The sequence below is a fragment of the Pinus tabuliformis genome, chromosome 5_2 (genome assembly GCF_031772625.1).
Source record: "Pinus tabuliformis cultivar Carrire ecotype Pingquan chromosome 5_2, CPIR1, whole genome shotgun sequence".
Classification (NCBI taxonomy): domain Eukaryota; kingdom Viridiplantae; phylum Streptophyta; class Pinopsida; order Pinales; family Pinaceae; genus Pinus; species Pinus tabuliformis.
The window spans coordinates 132,647,007-132,661,850 of record NC_142306.1 but is presented as its reverse complement, the minus strand read 5'-3'; the positions used below and the strand labels follow the sequence as shown (position 1 = coordinate 132,661,850).

General features: G+C 39.2%; 1 pseudogene; it reads left to right on the top strand.

The window, feature by feature from the left end:
* Positions 1-9,208: 9,208 nt before the first annotated feature.
* Positions 9,209-12,716, top strand: LOC149157873 (putative disease resistance protein At5g47280; annotated as a pseudogene).
* The last annotated feature ends 2,128 nt before the right edge of the window (positions 12,717-14,844 follow it).

The following is a 14,844-nucleotide window of genomic DNA, read 5'->3' as shown; positions in this document are numbered from 1 at the left end:
GTAGATGAATCCAGCATGGAGAAGTTTTTCAACTTCTGCCTTAATGGTCGTGGCTTTCTTGGGGTGCACCTCCCGAAGCCGTTGTCTTACTGGTTTGACATCAGGATACATTTTAATTTCATGTTCAACGATACTCGAGTCAATGCCTGGCATTTCATCATATGACCAAGCAAAGACATCTCTGAATTCGCGAAAAAGAGCGTTATATATTTCCATTTCTGAAGGGGAACAGCCTTTGCCGACATAAATATTCTCTACAACATTTGTTTTAGTCGAGATATTTATGGCTATAGTCTCTTCGATATTGGATAAGTTTCACTCGGAATCCACCGTATTTACAGTATTTGATAGGAATTCAAAAACTGAAGGGTGATAAAGGTCATGTTGAGTATCTTCTTCATATTCCGGAAGAAGGGAACGATGGTGGTGATCATTCCATGGTGCCCCCTCAATCAACATTGATTGTAAGATTCCTTCGTCAGTCCCATGCACTTTCAAGCAAGGATCTAATGGGGTGCCATATTCTCTAGACCTATCTACCCAAACGCTTGACGAGCGTTGATTTGGGTTCGCCTCCCATGCTCGAAACATTGATTGCTACAATATTTCTATAGGGCTTGGGGGCAAAACCATTGCATGATCCATTCCGACATCGTCTTCTGAGATCTTTGTGGAAGATATCATGTTGCAGGCTCTTACGAATGCTATTTCTCCTATATAGAATGGAGGTGGAAGTGCGAAAGTTCCCATTAATGTGGGGTCTTTCAGTAGGCCTACTCCGATGTCTTGAAGCGAATGGTTGCTTCCATGGATCATGGGAATGCTTCCTGTAACTTGTGAACCATTAGGGAGGAAGTTTTGTTGGTCGACGATCGTAATCCCTCCTTCAAACGGGAATGCGATCTTCCTAAAATAAGTCGACACAACAGCCGCCATGGCATATATCCATGGTCTTCCCAGTAGGATGTTGTAGTCAAGATTCCCATCGATGACTTCGACATCTATTTCTACTATTTTTCCTCCTAGTTCAACTTTCAAGTTATTAACGATACCGTACGGGGTATAAGTCCTTCCGTCGAAAGCTTTTAATGTCGTCGAAGATCGCGACAAGGGTTGAGATCCTAAAGTTTTCCAGCAACTCATCGACATAATACATGTAGATGCCCCCTCATCAATAATTGTTCGGTGAACAGTTTTGTTGAGGGCTTTCACTTGAATAAGGAAAGCTAGTTGAGCCGGTAACTGAGGATCGTATCCTTTGTGATCAAAAGATACAAGATTGGAATCCTTAGGATCAACCCCACCAATAGCCAATAACAAAGCCTGCCTTTGGGATGGGCAATTTTGTAGTACCTCAAGAGTCGACATAGCGGATGGCAATTGGGCCAAATCTTCCACTATGTTATAATGTTGCGCCGCTCTGGCGCGAGGATTAAATGTCAACTTGTGTACTACTCCCTTTGGCGGTTTTATTGTTAATTCAGGAATGATGGGCGGTACAACTTCTGACGAAGTTGTTGTTGAACTACTTGGTTGATCTTTACCTTTGTCGTTCGACAGCTGCGGATTCCCGTAATCTTTGTTCCTTGTCGAAATCAAAGCATCATTCTGTTGTTTTGAAACCGACAACATAAGCACTTGCGACAGGGAAGCATTTCCACTATCAACCAGATTTTGACCTGGGTTGGGAAATGGATCAGTTAACACAGCTGAGGTTTGTGAACTTTTAAAGAACCTCTTCAACTCAGCTTTGAATGGACAATTCCTTGTATAATGATCCTCCTCATCACATATTTGACATGGATAATTTTGTTTCCCTTTCCCAGGAGGGTTTGAAGAAGTTTTTCCAGGAGATGACTCACCCTGTTTCTTCTTCTTCCCTTTGTTTTGCTTCTTCTTGCTTCCTGGTTGATTGGTTTCTTTGCCTTTATCTCTTGATACGGCATTTACTTCCGAAGCAAGAATTTCTTCTTTTGCATTTTGATCCGAATTCTTACGGGCTTTCTTAGACGAAGCCTTTATCGATTTCGTGTTTTCCGTGCCAATCACGCCATCGCCGGCATGAGAGTCACTATTGGATTTAGGAGGAGGAGGAATTGAAAATTCCAGTCTAGGGGCATCAGGTATTTTTTCGTAGAGCGTGCGAGACTGAGTATAAACTAAGTCTAGATATTGTGCATGAGCAATAACTTGCTCCTCTGTTATGACTCCCCCCTTTGCCACATCTTCTGTTATAGCAGGAAGTAACGACTTTATAAACCATTCAGCTAACAGCTGATCGGGAACGTATGTTTTAACCATCCTACGACGACGACGCCATTCATGTATATGATCGGATATATGAGTGGCAGTTGTCTGTTTGAAGTTGGTTAATATTTCTGTTCCCGTTTCATACCTTATCGGTAATTGAAAATGGGTTAAGAAAGTCGTGGCTAGGGAGCTAAAATTGTCGAAAGAGGCTCTAGGTAATTCAATATACCATTTAGCCGCTGGACCTGTCAATGTCCTCTGAAAAAGGCGAAGCCTTATCGAATCATCGTTCAGGGTGTTCGACGAACACCACAGATGAAAAGTCATCACGTGATTCGATGGGTCTTCACCTGGATTTCCATTGAATTTAGGAATGTCAGATGGAAGTTTCTGAGGAATCGCTGGCCACCAAGGGGCATAAGCAATCGGATCGTTGGTTAACCGGTGTAAATCGGGTAACTCTAAAGTTGCCACGAATGGTAACTGTTGATTCAGGTTAGGTGAAGCATACCCAGGGTAAGATGGAATCGCTTGAGCAGTGGGTCTTTGCATACCAGCATAATGTAATTGATGTTGGTATGACTGATACGGTTGGTGGACTTGACCACTGTAAAGCAGTTGGTTTTGACCGTTTTGAATATACGGTTGTCCACTGTTCGCAAAGATCTACTGCTCAGAACCTTGGTACACTTGCTAGAATTGTGGTTGTTGGTATTGCACCAGCCACGGTTGTGAAGCCATGTTCTGTTGTGTTATACTAACTGTTGGACCAAGGTGTGGGGTAATTGTACCCGTTTGGACCTGTGTCGCCCCACCAGTTGGCGATTGCGGTTGTGACCCAGGGTCAAGGGGCTGTTGCATTACAACCTGAGAAATCTGAGGTTGACATACAACAGGCATCGCTTGAACTTGTGACACTGTTACAATAGCCAGTGTGGTCGGGATGTTCGACATAGGTACACACTGTTGCATAGAATATACAACCCTGGGTTGTTGAGGTAGCATAAGTACCCAACCACTCGATGTAATTCAAGTATAACCTGAATACTGTTGTGAACTCCCGTATGGGTACCCTCCCGGAGGGGGTAATGAAAGGGCATACTGCCCCCCATACGGTAGCAATCCGAAACTCAAGGGGATTGTTTGTCCTTGTGGACTGGATTGCCCAAATTGAAATCCAAATGGATCAATCTGGCGAGTCTCAACATAAGAGTTACCGGATGTTATTCCGGATGAACAAACTGGAACGGACCATACTGTCGAAATAGTCCCTTGGTGGACTCCTTCTAGCTGTTGTGAGCTAGTCAGGACAGCTGGTATGCCGGGAAACATTGTCGGAGTGACGGCAGGGGCTTCTGCTATCGCTGTGTCGTTCGACACAGTCCTAGATGTTGACGGTTTTTCAGACATTTTGAGTCTATCCAATAGATTGCCTAGCGATTCTATAGGAACTTCCACTTGTGGTGGATTAACTTCTGATGAAGGAAATAGGGTGACCCCGACTCCAAAATGGGTTGGAGTACTTGCTTGCGGGTCCTCTGCAATTTCCTCTATCGCAATCAAACCCAGTGGAAGAGGAAGACTGTCAGGTCCGTAAAATATTTCTAGTGCCGAAGAAGGGGTTGAATCGACAGCGACAGTTGTTTGAGGAGCAAGACTCTCTGAACCGGTTACAGATGGAACTGGCTCAGTAGCACAAGTATTTGCCCCCGGAATAGGATCAATTCTACTGTCCCTCTGTGGTTGTTGAACTTCTTCAATAGAGGCAGGGTTTCCAGAAATGTTTGGAGTAACCGGAATCTCAGATGTTGTCGGAACACTTGTTCTAACTTTGATAGGAGATTTTGAACCGGTTAAACGAGTTCGCTTTGTCCGTACTGTTTTCGATTCCGGAGATAAAGACAGTTGACTCGTAAGCCTTCGCGAACGACGGGGTTTCAATTGACTTTCTTCCACGATTGCGGATTACTCAATCAACCAAAATACAAAAGGGGAAAATGGTGTTTCTGAATTGAATGAATTTTATTAGACGCTTTAGACACAACTTGCTTTTTCACTTTTAAAGAGTCGAGAAAAAGCTAAAGATGACTCTAGTCTCCTTTGATGTTTCAACGAGCCCGAAGTGACAAATGCTTGGATGGAATTTTTCTGTTATAGAGTCTGAAAAGGGCCAAAAGAAACTGCTCTAGAGATCTAGGCAGAGGGTGTGCCAAACTTTTCGCAAAACCGCAGAATACTTTTTAGGGTACGGGCGGTCGATCTTCGTGAATGCTGTGTTCACTGCATTGCGATCAGTAGGGCGGCCGACACGGCTTCCTAAGGATAAAAGATATATGCCTATAGGGGTCTCCCAATATATACGCGACGGTACGTGGGAGCACAATTCGTACTAGCGCTATCGTCCCTCAGGAGGAATCACCCACCTTCCACGAGATCAACAATCACTAGGCTTAACGACGTCGGAACACGTCTCTAGCCTAGACCTCTATGTTGTGCGTTATGTTACAAAGTGTTGTTAGGTTCATTCAGTTTATTTTAAGTTGATCTTTTTAAATTTTGCCTTTCAAGGTTCACCACGAGATGTATGATACAAATTCCTAAATGCAGTCTAAAGATGATAAGCAAGCTTTATTATCTTTTCAACTTTGAAAATCCTACCTACTAAGGGAAAAGAAAGACACTATCTTTTCTCAAAGAGCAATCAGCACACTCTAATGCACTTTCCCTAAATCCAACATGCAAATTTATCAAATGCAAATGCACAATGCAGGTGTTTGTTTTCCACTTTCTTAGTATAGATGCCTATAAAGAAAGCTTTTTGTACAATTTTGAATTTGCTTTTAAATAATCAATACAAACAAGTTCACTTTTTCGAAATCAGAGAAGGTAGAAGAGATTACACTACTTAACGATTTTCGAAATAAAGACTTGTTTTGATACTTCAAAAGAGACAAATTCAAACCAATAAGCAAAAGTAAATCTATAATCAATCTGCAAACAGCCAATGAACTATCTTCCAAGATCACAATCAATCATATCTGAATCAAAGGCTACAGGATGACTACTTTACTCATGCAAAGGAAAACTGTAAATGACGCCACAAACACATAAAAACATTCACAGTATTATTGTACAAAAGGAGGCAGAGGCTAAGCAAAGAAAAAAGGTTATCAGACTGGTACCTATGCTGGTTAAAGGCTGCAAAAAACAGAGATCAAAACAGGGCAACAGAGGACAGAGAACCCCAGCTGCACAAGGCTAAACTGGTTCAACACAATTCCAACACTGTGGAGTTGACATTCAGCGCAGGTAGCCTTCACGGGACCTGCGTTGAAATGCAGACTACCTTCACAGTGTCTGCGCTAAAGGAGAAACTCTCGTTTCCCCTGGGTTCTGGGTCATAAAATGCTCAAAAATCAACTGTTTCAGGCCAAATCAGAAACACAAGCAAGGTATAAACAGAGGGATGCTTTGAGAGGGTACTAAATACTATCACAAAGGATCATCAAATCATTTTTGGATCTATTGTTTAGATCATAGACAAGTCCAGCAACTGGATCAAAGCAGCAACTTTCTACTTTGCATCCGGGAAAGATGCAGTTCGACTGTTGCTGTCAAGTCTATGATGCAAACAAATGATAGAAACTCAAATGAAATGAATAAACAAGTTCTTCCCCAGTGGAGTCGCGAATTTGTTGTGGGGAAAAATGCATATGCAGGACGATCCTATCCACCTAAGGTGTGACAGTGCCTTAGCAACAAACAAATACAGCTATTCTGGTTTCTTCCTTTATGAAATGTGAAAGGGGAGAGATCGATAGACTTACCGTTGTCTTCCATTTGTCCCTCGATCTAGATCCTCTTCTCTTTGGGTGTTCACAGCTACTTTCCTCCTCGCTTGCTCAAGAGAACAGCTACTTGATTCCCACGAGATCACAAGTGAACATCTACCTGTGACAAGAGAACAACTACTTGCGACAAGAGAAGAACACAACACAAAGGCATATATTCATATTCATAAATGATTCAGGATTAGAAGTAAATCAAATACACTAATGCAATCATACAAATACACCAGTATATAGGAGAAAACCAAGATAGCTTTATTGATTGATAACAAGGTTCAGGAAGAGATACAACTCAGAGGGCTCCAATCCAGCATCTCCTTCCCAGCAGAATGGAATTCCTTCTTCAGCTCCCTTCAAAGCATTAAGCACCCAATGTTTCCATTCTCAAACCAACAGAAATTCTTTGCAATCACAAAATTCCAGCCTCTATATCCCATGGAGGTGAGATCCATATATAGACATTTGGAGAGAGGATGAGTCAGCTTGAGATCTGACTAGTGTCCTCTCCCTCTGTCAGTTCTTGAGTCCACTTGGAGGTTCTTGCTTCCACTTGGAGATTTGGAACCTCTTACTCATCACCAGTCGAATTCCCTGATACAAGTGTCATTTTGGAAGCTTCCTAAGCATTGACACCTTGAGGAATGACTCTGCCACATGTCCAAACTCGCTCAGCGTAGGTAGCCTTTGTTGGAGTTGACATTCAATGCAGGTAGACAGTGGAGCAGTTGACATTCAGCGTAGATGCTCAGTGGAGCAGTTGACATGATCCAGAATTGGCTTGTTTTTTAGTGGTTTCAGGTGGAGAACTTCTGTGAATTGTTGTGGTTAGTTAGCCTTGTTCCTCTAGGGGTAGGAACAACATGTTAAGGGACTTTGGATCCCTTAGATTATGGACATTTCATGCTCAATGCTGTAAGGCACAAAAATGTCTATAACAACCATATTACCCAAGGGACTATGTAGCAAAGAAGAGAAGGTTAGGGATATATTTGTTTTGGTCATTAGCATTTCTAGATGGAATCAAATACACATTGGGAGTGCGCACTAGAATAATGAACCAGTAATTGTTGGCTGAGAGAAAAAGCGGCTCAACATTATAGTGTTGGACATTGGATGTAGTTTGATTATGGAAGTGGATTCTAGACTTCCTAGGAAGGAGGTGAATCTTGGTATTACTTTGAGGTTGGAGGTGTGAGCCTATGGATTCCCTTGTTGTGATGAAGACATCGTATCATTTTATTTGCTGGTTTATCAAATGTGCATATGTGTATATGTGGTTATTGTAAATACCATAATGAGTTATGTCATAAAGCTCTAGTAAACGATATGTTGGTCATGTTGTCATGATGTTTTGCTTTTGACAAGGTCATTCATTATAAATACTGCAATGAGCTAGGTTATAAAGCTTCATGGGAAGTATGTTTTATTTTTAGCGGTTTCGCTAAGGTATTTAGTGTGATTTAACACTGAAGGCAGTGTTCCCCAAGGGGAGGGTTCTGTAACAACCCTGGTCAAAATTCCATGTAATAAAAGTTAATAAAGGAAAAATAAGACCATGCTTAAGGGACACTTATTCCAATTTAAATGTTGGACAAAGATATCCTAGTTGGCATCACTAAATGTGTTTATCGCTAAAGGAAAATGGAAAAGGAAAAGGCAAAGGCATTAAAAGAGAGAAAAAAAAAAAGAATTTTTGGCACATTTATTTATGAAAATAAAGGAAATTAGGAGAAAAGGGAGGTGAGAGGTCACAGGTTGCATGTGAGGAGAAAAATGATGGAAAATAATGGAAAATAAAGAAAATAGAGGCCTCATTGATAAAGAGGCTTATGAGGATCAGTTGGTAGGCTTGGTTAGTGTAAGATTGGTCAGTAAAGCTTCGTCAGTTCATTTTTGGAGCTCTCTCTCTCTCTCTTTTTCTCTCTCTCTCTCTCTCACACACTCTTGGACACTTAGAATTTTCATGGAACACTCTAGCTTTGATAAAGGAAGGAAAAGAAAGCAAAAGGGAAGGAAGGAAAGCAAGGAGAAAGCAAGCAAGAGTAGGATCAACAAGCTTCAGTAGGAATACTTGCAGGTAACATATTGTATGTGTGATTTCCTAGATAGTTTTGACATGCATGGCTTTGCATGTTGGTGTATGGTTCTCTTATTGTTCATGGCATGGTTTTGTTGGGTTACTATAGTGGTTTTCAGCCTTGCCTTGCCTTTCTGCGAATTTCATGGTGTGTTGGGATGTTGATCTTGCTTTTGAACTTTGGAATTGCCAGATGGATTTTGGAATCCGAGGTGGAGGTGGTCTCAAGGTTCATTCCCAAAGGCCTAGGAATCCCTTGACTGGTTTTGGAAAGATACACACTAAATCCTTAGGGAGGTATCTTGGTTTAGGGCCTAATGATCCGAGATTGGATTATGGTAAAGCTTGAGAGACAAGGAGAAAGAAAATTATTCAAGAATAGTAATGGATTCCATATGGCATTCCAAGTTCAATTTGGTTTTGTGATTGGAGCACCGGTTTTGGTGTGATCATGGTATACTGAGGGTGGAGGTGGTTTAACCTCTGGGTTCCCTTGGTTGTTTTTGGATTGGTTTTTCCATGAGATCCCACATTCACGCTTGGAATATGACACGGGGGTGACTGGCTAAGACAAATATTTGGTTCATCCATGTCTGCAATCGGGTGCTACGTGGAAGTCCCGAACCTAGTCAGATTTTCCTATGTTTAATAAAAGATAAGTTGTCTTTCTTTTGTACTTATTAATATGTGGATTTAATTGTTTTTATCTCACTTTTATTTCCATGGTTTTATGTTGGTTATAATCATGTCTAATTAACTGGTTCATGTCATGGTTATTTCATGTATTTACTTGTAATTGTTAAAATGATGGATGCAAGCCCTAATTGATGTCAAAACAGTTAAGGGAAGAGGGTGGTGATCCTTTTTTTCAAGTCTCAGATGATATATCATCCATTTATATTATGTCTTGTATCCTAGACCTATAGATTGTATTAATGCCAAATGTTTGACAGAATGTAGGTCTTGGTTGGAAATGGTCAAGCCTAGTCTTGGAGTTATTTTTTGGTTTATTAGACATATCATCATGTGTTCGATGGATTTCAGAAGTTATAGGGAGTTTTGGGCAGTACCCGAAATTCTGGGCTTAAAAAGTGCCTTAAATCCCGCGGACTTTGACACAGGTATGCTGGAAAAATTCCCTAGATGCAAGCTTGTGGGAGCATCCATAGATCTCTGGACGTTGGCATGCCCATAGCATGGGAGCGTCCAAAGGTTTAATAGCTTAAAAAATCTGTGGGACCTAGGGGCACGATACCTGTGGGGGTTTGGATGTCTCTTGGGAGTGTTTTTGCTAATGTGGAAGGTATGTGTGATGTGTTCCCATCGATTCCACTCCCTTAAGGATGCCTAGGAGATTGAATCATATCATAGTAGCCTCTTGTCACATGTTCAACCCGGTTGGTCGATTACTTGGGTAGATATGGGAGGAGGGAAATACATCTTCCCTTTCTTGAGCTCTAACATGTCTTCCATATGACTGAATTATCCTATTATTATCTACCTTTCAACTTATTATTTATGCCTTTAGACTTCTCCGTGTATCTTATATACTAGGAGAGTACTCATCTCCTTACTACTCAACTGATCTATAAGGAGACTCACGTGAATTGAAATCCAACATTTTTCTCGTCATCTCTGATCTTCTATTTCCTGCAGACATGCCATGTCAGATAAACCAAATATAGACATAATCAAAATTATACCTTAGTGTAGTTCTGGGAAGGCTCTCTCATCTGCAGAAATTAATCCAAATTAGCACGATATACGTATATATGATGACATGAACATATCAATCATCTCAACATCATAACACGCCAACATCATCATGACGAAACAAGACTACAAAAATGACCATCATAATGAATGCACAGCAAACACATCTAAAACTAACATGCATGCATAATAATCACATCTACTGTGAGGTCCAGTGCTGCAACCTCACTCTGATGCCACCTTGTGGTATCATATATCACCCAAAGAGAACAAAACCTACTTTGATACCACCATGTAACTTTCTCCTCCCACATTTACCCAAATTCACAAGCTCACCATTGTAAACATGAGACGAGCGTCACTATAACATGACCCAAACTCCAAGTTCTAGTCAAGGAAGTGATTCCTACAAATTGAACATTTACTGACATCCTACAAGGACTACAGATCACTCAGGAGTTGAACAACCACCCAGGTGATCAATCCCTAAGTTGGAACTTTTTTTTACCTAGCACCCCAACCGCATGTATAACAAGGCAAGAGTGAAGTGACGAAGCCCCAATTGCATGCACAAGCCTGATTCCATGCGATTATGACCTAAATCCTCCAATTCAGTGCCAACAGTTCCAATATTTGAGCCACTCTTCCAAGATAGCCTCCAGATCACTACCGATAACTACATAAAAGCTTCCAAAGTCATAATTAACATGATGATAATTCCACACATTCAAACTTGAAGCACGAACATGAACTAGACATGCCTAATCCATAACAAAAAATTCATTAAACATATGGAAAACATGTAAGTTATAGGTCATGAATGCATATGTGATCATAAAATAGTAGTCTTCATCTAATAATCACCAAGAAAGTTCTAAGACCTATCTAGTTAGCCACAATAAGGGCTTACCACTTTCCCTCAAGGTCAATGGAAGCTCACTACACGGTAAGCAAAGGCCAACTTGGAGCAATGCTCAAAGAAAACTATCAAAATCAGAATCAATATCAGAATATCACAAGGAGAGTCTTCCTAAACACTTGGAAACGAGAATAGAGGTGCTTGATGATAAACATAAACAATGCTTTTTGGATTTGGGGGCTTTTCCCAAAGGTAGAAATTTCAACGTGGAAAAATTATTGGACATTTGGGTATATGTTCGCTAGATGGAATGGAAAGATGCTTTCAACGTGTTTCTATAATTTTCAAGTCGAAATATCCTCAATATCACATGCTATCTAGGGTATGTACTGTGGAACCTATCTACATTTATGTTGCTTATGAATTTGTTTTGATTATTACTTTGGCGCCTTAATGTATGTTATGTAGAACATGTTTACTTTTATCATTTCCTATGAATTTGTTTTGATTATTGCTTCGACTTCTTCATGCACGCTTCTTAACTTTAATTATTCTACTTTTGGGCTTTGGCATCCTTCGATAAACCATGAACATCCCAGAAAACTTGAGGCTTATAAACATAAGCTAAATTCTATAATTAAATAAAAAATTAGAAAGAGAAGCAAGAGGGTAAGATAAATAAATATGTTAGTATCAAACTAGAGATAAAAGGGACCTTTTAAGATGCCATGATCAGTTTGGTTAAAAAAAGTTTTTAATGGGTTGGGAGTGGGGCCATCAATTACAGTTGTGTTGTTGAGCTCTCCTTTTCATAAAATGATGTAATGTGGGATTTAGCCTTGTACCTGGCAAGCTAAGATAACATTATCTCTCCTAAGAGACTCTTAATGCCTTCCAAAGAGGATAACATTACCACATAATGGCTAACTACTCTCAAATATCTTGCATTTCGCGCTCAGTTTGTTTCAATTTACACAGGTATGGCTACTCATGAAACCTGCTTTCTTTCCCTCTCCATACGAAACATTGAATAATTATGAATTCAATTTTACAAATTTTCCAAGTTTACTAAGGTGTTTGATAATCATTTTAATCAGCATCATACATTGCGCTTTATCTTTCTATGACCTGTAAGTGCAATGCAAGAACAAGATTGGTGTCAAATTGATTTTCACGAGGTGGAATCTTTGGCATTATTCTTTTCTGCAAATCAATATTGTCTTCCAACATTTTTACATAGGATGCCAAAACTGAAAGTTCTTATAGTATACAAATACAGTTCCATGCGTGCAAATATTAGTGGGTTGCCAAGATTTTCTTCACCTATTCAAATTAGGTCTTTGCTTCTTCATAAGGTGATTATTACTTCTCCTTTGTATGAGAATTGTAGGTTCTCTGAGAAGTTGGAAAATTTGTTTGTTTGCTTATGTGAGAGCCTTGGGAATAACACTCTAATGGATATGGAACTTGAGCCCTTTAACTTTCCAAACATTATCGAAATTAATATTGATCACTACATTGATTTGGGGGAATTTCCAGTCAAACTATGCAATTTTACTTCCCTCCAGAGGTTATCTGTTACTAATTGTCATTTTATCCAAAACTTACCTGATGACATGGGATGGTTAAAGTCACTTCAGGATTGTCTTCCTGTACAATCTTGTTGACGTTGCCACCTTCCATTTGCAAACTTGGTTAGCTAGAATATTTAGATATTTCACTTTGCAGGATTTTATAGAACCTTCTCACAGAATTTAATCAGCTATCAAAGTTAGAATCATTAGACATGAGGGAGTGTTCAATATTGAATAAATTCCCTACAGTAATACCAATATATTTTAAACATGTAGTCATATTTGATAGCTACAAGCAATGCGAAGCATGGTCATCCATCAAAGCATCTACCCTTCTTAACCTCACAGTTAATGAGGCTCAAGAGATATTTAGTTTGGATAGGCTTGATGATTGAACTTATTTTTCCAAGCTTGGGAATAATTTCATCATGCTTTTCTAAATGTACATTGTTCATGTATTTAAGGGAAAACTATTACTTCAATGCATGTCATCCATGTGAAGATGTAAATTTTATTATACATGGAATAGTATGTACATAATGATGTAAAGTTTATTATACATGGAATAGTCTGTATAGAAAAAAAAAGTATCTGAAGGTGACAAGCAACCTCAAATGTGTCGGGAACGGTGCAAAGGTTGTCCAGTCGAGAATGCTTGCCCATAATCCATATATTCAAGAGTACTTGATGATGTAATGTTCATAGGTTCAAAAGCACATGATGGTGGAATCTCCTTGTATTTATTAAAAATTTCCTTTGTGTTTTCTGACTATGTTATTTTAATATATGGAATTAGTTTGCTAGTAAGAAATGGGATGGCCTACAAAGATTGTCTATGGAATGTTAAAACCTACTTTCTTGCAGATATTCTTGTGCACTGCCACAACAATGACTTATGACTTTGTGTCTTTAATAACTTTTGAATTCAACGATTTAACCCTTTTAAATCAATGAAGAATATGATTGCGGTTATGATGCTTTCTTTACCATAGGCACTCCTAATTGAAACTTACGTTTCTAAAACATTCTTATTAACGAGAAAAACAAAAAATCGAAGGCAATTTTGAACGAATTCATTCATTATTTTATTATTATTATTATTATTATTATTATTATTATTATTATTATTTTAAGGTTTTATGTGCTTTACAGTTCAATGGAAGAAATATTGTCACACATCTCTATATACATGAAGTACATATATATTCAAGAGGCTTACATTACTTAGTCTATGTAGGATTTAGTTTGCATCAAGGTTCAAACTTCATGGCAATTTAGTGGAAGAAATATTGTCACACACTTCTATTTACATGAAGTACATATATATTCATGAGGTTTAGATTAATTGGTTTATGTGAGATTTAGTTCCCATAAATTTTTAGATGGCCACTTCATGGGAGTATTTCTAAGCACTAGCGAAATTGAAATTTGAATTGAGTAAATGGTTTTCCCATTCAACGTTAGGGCCTACACATAAGTGGAGAGATAATTTGAGGGAGATGAAGCTCTGATCACTAGCGAAATTGAAACGGTCTAGATCAATGCCATGGAAAATTGCCCAGGTGATGCTCACGCAGTTTTAATCTAATATTGTCACACATCTCTATATACACGAACCACATATACATTTATGACGTGTAGATTAGTTGGTTTATATGAGATTTAGTACCATCAAATTTTAGGTTCAAACTTCATAGGAGTTGAGGATAAAGCCAAAAACAACATCAAGACCTACTCATAAGTGAGAAAGAAGTTTGAGGGAGATGAAGTTCTGTTAACCAGTGAAATTGAAACAAACCAGATCGATGCCACTAAAAATTGCCCAAGTGAGGCCCACATAGATGAAACCTAAAGATCTGATAGTTTTGGCGATGTGCGGCAGAGGCTGGGTGCTCAGGCCCTTCAACAACATGGATTCTAGGTGACCCATCCAATTCATGCACCTCCAGCATTTCCTCCATGATCCATAATGAACGGACTTGAGTGTGACCACACGTAGAAGAAAGCCATTAATTGGACTACATAAAGATGAGTGAATCACATGAATATATTAATTAACTAGATTATTTCATATACGATTGAAAAACATATTGATATTCAGTTCTTCATCACCTCATCCTTTTCTCATACCTAGGTTTTCAACACAAAGACCAAATGCCAAAACGCGATCATGAAATGAAATGAAATGATATTTTAACGTCCACGAGACTAAAAATAGTCTATGATACCATCAGTTATGTGCTTTCTTCCTTTGTAATTCTATTCTTTTCTTATTCAAATTGATGATGAGTTGGCCCAACCTTCCAACAATCCCCTCACTGAAAAGACAATGCCAAGAAATTTATGGTAACATATCCCCATAACTTTCTCTGATGTCTTTGAAAGTATCACATTCCAAAATGATTTTTTTTTATGATTCCACTACCCCATACATGCAAAATGTACACACACATTCTTCCCAAGCTTCTTTAGGAATTTTCCACCGTCCTGTTTCACACCGAAGTTGATGCGAGTTGGTTCTTA